This window comes from Salvelinus alpinus, chromosome 29, assembly GCF_045679555.1.
Source record: "Salvelinus alpinus chromosome 29, SLU_Salpinus.1, whole genome shotgun sequence".
Lineage (NCBI taxonomy): Eukaryota > Metazoa > Chordata > Actinopteri > Salmoniformes > Salmonidae > Salvelinus > Salvelinus alpinus.
In genome coordinates this window covers 21,265,082-21,270,396 of record NC_092114.1, presented here as the reverse complement: position 1 = coordinate 21,270,396, position 5,315 = coordinate 21,265,082, and positions in this window count along the sequence as shown.

Sequence of the window (5,315 nt, the reverse complement as noted above, 5' to 3'; positions counted from 1 at the left end):
TTCCGAACCCTCATTGGTTTGAATGGTGCCAGCAATTGTTATCTTGTATTCTTTTGAACTTAACAACATCAATTGGGGATATTTAGAGTACTCTATGGGTAGAGAACATTGAACAGAACAAGGCTACGTCAATATCTACATTTTGACAGAAATGCAGATAGAACCGTATAGTCTCAAGTTCTCGAAATGTCAAACAATGTGGGCTCAAAGGAAGAAATCAATCACACAATCAAAATAACGTTTCATGCTTTCTTATGCCATCCATTTCTTTTGAACATTGTGTTCTATGCATCACACATTTCCCCCAATGTGAAATTCTAATTTCCCCCAATGTGAAATCAATCTTAAACCAACATGATCTCACAAAGTCACTGCTATACACTCTTGTCTAGAACCTAAAAGGGTTCTTGGGCTGTCCCCATAGGAGCACCCTTTGAAGAACCCTTTTTGGTTCCAGATAGAACCCTTTTGGAACACAGAAGAGTTCCGCCTGGAACCAAAAAAGGTTCTCATATGGAACCCTTTTGGAACTGTTTTTTCTAAGAGTGTACCCTGTCTTAAACACACCAGTTAAACTGTGTTTTTGTTACCTGTGGAAGGTAACAAGATAACCCCACCCAGCCCCTCCCTTCCTATAAGTCTGAGAGAGGAGCAGCTGGGCAGCGGAGAATGGTTCCTGGGTTCATTAGACATGCCTCCTTAAGGTGTGTCAATGAGTGTCAGCACCAGTGCTTAGAGGAAGGAGTGTGAGGGAGTATACAGGGGATACCCCAGGCTAAATATTCACTCTAACAACACAGTCAGGTTCAGGAACTAAGAATCAGCTCTACTGGCAGTCGTAAATAGGCCCCCTGCAGGCATCCTCTGTGAGTATGTCTTGTGTGCATGAAAACGTATGGGTGTTTCTACACACACTATTGTATCCATTGTCAAGCAGAATGTGCTTTAAAACAGATCATAGGTTGATGCCTTGTTTCCTTTTACTAATGAAAGTTTGAGGCTGCAGAGGAAATGTTCCTACCCAATTAACCAGGTTGTTTAAGTAGATGCATATCAACGAGTCCAATGTGTACGTTGAGTATAATTTATTTTGTAGTCTTGGCATCCAAGCTACATCATCTAAAACTGATGAAAGTCATGTCTTATAAGATTTTCTCTAGCTTCTTTCTCGTGTACCAGCTGGCAGGTGTGCAAACACCACTGACTTGGAGGTATTCATCCATCCCATAATCCTCAGCGCCTGCTTCTGGATCTGTGGGAAATATGAGACACCGTGATAGGGGCCAGCGAGATGAGACGCTAATGCTAGCCAATCAGAACACAGAACATCTGGAATCTGACTACAGGCAGTTCTGGCAAGCCTGACACAGAGATAGAGGTTGGAGGCAACATTGGAAAATAAAAAGAAAAGTTTCAGCAAAATGGCCGACAGAAAGAATGAATGAGGGAATTCTCGATGTTAACTTATAGTAGGTGAGAATGTGGAGTTTAGACTGGAACTCTTTAGCTAATCAATTACATTAAAGTGATCAATTATGTGCTACAAGGGGATGAAAATCAGAAGGAGTTTTTCACCCATTCAAATGAAAGGGCAAAATCTATACTTTAATGTGGACATTCAATTCCTATCTGTGACCAACATGTACCACACCCGGGAATTAAACGCAATGTTTAGTTTTCATGGGTCAGAGAAATCTTCACATACTCCTCAAACACAGACGGGACATAGTTGAGTGATGACTGATTGTTGCATTAATGTTTGAAGGGAAACAGTTGGGAATCCTGGGGAGATCTTCAACTGTGTGATAAACTCTCTGGCCCTTAGGATACCTCACATTCCAGTGCTTTAGGCTGGACCAGACAACCACTATCCACTATCCAATAGAGACCTGGATTCAAATTCAATTTAAAATCTTTCAAATTCTTTCAGCGTTTGCTTTGGCTGCCTGGATGTGCCAGATGGGCGGGGTTTACTATTTTGGGACTATTCTATTGGTCCATTAAGCCAGGAAAGCCCAGATAAGGTATTTGAAATTATTTTAAATAGTATTTGAACACAAGTCTTATCCACTAGTCCTCTGAGAAAGACTTTAGTCTGAACAACTATCAAGACATGGTGACTCACTTCGTATTTCACTATTGGTGAAAATCAATGTTAAGGTGCATTACCACCTATGGTGACTCACTATTCGTATTTCACTATTGGTGAAAGTCAATGTATAAGGCGCATTACCACTTATGGTGACTCACTATTTGTATTTCACTACTGGTGAAAGTCAATGTTTAAGGCGCATTACCACTTATGGTGACTCACTATTCGTATTTCACTATTGGTGAAAGTAAATGTATAAGGCGCATTACCACTTATGGTGACTCACTATTCGTATTTCACTATTGGTGAAAGTCAATGTATAAGGCGCATTACCACTTATGGTGACTCACTATTCGTATTTCACTATTGGTGAAAGTCAATGTATAAGGCGCATTACCACTTATGGTGACTCACTATTCGTATTTCACTATTGGTGAAAGTCAATGTATAAGGCGCATTACCACTTATGGTGACTCACTATTCGTATTTCACTACTGGTGAAAATCAATGTATAAGGCGCATTACCACTTATGGTGACTCACTATTCGTATTTCACTATTGGTGAAAGTCAATGTTTAAGGCGCATTACCACCTATGGTGACTCATATACAGTACATTAGGTCTTGACTTAGTCCTTTATGAGCATCTCTTGATTCAACTACTGGTTGTTGATGCTTGATGTTCAGACGGGTCAAACACTACACATAGATATCAACAGAACTCTTGTTCTAAGTACGACTCAAACGAGGAGTCATGGTTTTACACGTAGACCTGTAATTGTTCTCAACTCCAGTAGAGTCGTAGCCACCATTGTTGTGTCTGTCATAATGAAAAGATACTGGAGTCTTGCAGGCAGGGAGCATCTTTCATTTCATATTCATGGATGCAGGCTGGTCTCAAAGTAGTTCAAGATTTCCAGCGTCTCAGTCTGAGAACATGAGCCATGTTCAGCTGCAGTGCATTGGGCGTGCAGCCATCAACACATTTCATCCCAGCAGCACTCGCCCCTCCCCTCTCTGATCTCTCCTCTCCTTTCACGCAGGGAGAGAGAGTTGAGTGTGGGTTGTCTGGCTATTCCAGTGATGACTCATTTTTTTCTGGCACTGCTCAGGGAGGAGAGGGGAGGCCAATGGAGGAGGCCCATGGAAAAAGAAGAGCAGCGCTTTGGGCATTTTGAGGCAGACTAGGCTACATCACTAGCTAGATTAGGGCCCCAACACTCACTAAAGATTTAGCACATTAAAGATGTTGATATTATCTTACATTGAATAGTAAATACGTGGTTACTACAAAGACTGTCCTTTCCACATCAAAGTTGTGAAAGTCTATATATGTATATCATTTATGGAAGCTGCATACCCTGTAAAGTAAAACAGACTTAGTTTAATGTAGTTTGGAAAGAATCAAAAGTAGGCTATAAAGACTGTTCTCTCTGAGAAGAAGAGTGAATCACACATCACAGACACTCCAAAGACACACACTCCAACAATATGACTTTATACGTCTCCTTAGAGAAATGAGGGTCTACTTCGTATGGCTGTCGTGTTCAACTTCACCGGAGAGGAAAATGATTACAGTAACATCTATACAGATTCTTATATCAGAAATACTCCTATGTTGTAACTTGATCTAACTAACCACAGTTGGCAACGGTTTGGCAGTTATATGTTTTACAAGTGTCGGCCCATATCCTGACTCTCTCTTGATGACATTCGTGGCCTTTCTCCAACCTGACAATATTCCACTTGTATTGTCAAGTGCTGGTTTATTAATTGTTTTCATGTATTGATTCATGCATTTAAACCGTTATTCAACCAGAAGTCAAACAAGAACACAGTTATTTTTGCAACTAAGCAGATATCATTTACAAGATGCCCTATTTCCAATTAGGAATACCTCCTCTGATATCTGTGCTATCCCTAATAAGCCCAGGCAATGCTAACAATATAGGAAGATGTGGACCATGCACTGTAATGATGCCAACAGTCTTAAAACAGAGAAAATTAACTGGGGTTGAGTGTTGAGAGGCCAAGTGACTGAGAGAGGTACAGATTGCAATATTGAGGTAGTAATGTGACTACTGACATGTCTGGTCATGTGGCCATCTGAAATTAGATCCCTCTCACCTGCCCTTTGTATACTCCCATCTAAGCTGTCGACTACATCCATTTCATTCCATAGCAATGCACATGCTCTTCCTAAATACAGGGCTTAGTACCTTTTGAGTACCGGATCCACCAACACCTGTGTTATAATGTATTAATTCATTAACAGATGTGTTATAATTTATAGCAGCAAAACTCATATACTCTACTGTAATGAATGTTGCTTGGGGGTGATCTGTCATTAAACGTGGGATTTTATTCACTCAGATAGATATGTCAAATGTTTGGAAACTAAATGCTATTCATACATTTTCTGTTTGGATTAGATGAAATTGCTTTATTTTAGGTAGGAGTAATTTAGACCATTTAGGGAAGCTTTACAATGTTGTCAGGCAGGGAGAGGCCGTGTGTGAAGTCAGTTAAATGATTGTGCAAACAGTAAATAGTGATTATAATAAACAAAGCATAATTTAATTAAATAAAGTGAATACAGACGGCTTTTGTGGAAAATAAGTCAAATATAAGCTAAATCCGTGGTAAAGTACAACTTGAAGTACAAACAGACCACTTCGAAATGAAATGATTTATAAAAACAGAAACATCTCTTGCATCCTCTCCCTGTATGGCATTTACGTCTTTAAATCCTATTGAAAGAGATGCAAGGCCCCGGTGCCCATGCATTCCTGCGCGCACCCCACTGGACATATTACGCACCAGACCCGAGCCGGGCAATGCGCAAGGTGACAGTCGGATGCCCAACGCGCCCTCACTCAGCCCCGACGCACTGACTGAACTACCCTTTCCCTCTCGGCTACACGTCCAGTGAGATGAACCACCTTACAAAAATTCTGAAAAAAATGCAGGTCTTGCTCCTTTTAAAACGTCTACATTGTCCACGTCCTCAAGAATGGATCTAATTAAACCGTTGCACTCGTCATCATCACCGAAGCATTGCCAACGTTTCTGAGGGAAGGCTGGAGATGTAGGACCACATGACTTATTGGGGCTGGGAAGGGATGGGAGTCATAGGATTTCACTTCTCCTATTGGTCCAGGGGATAACTCTTGACACGCAGACAAAGGAACCTCCTGCCATATAAATAGGACTGATTAGTCTTT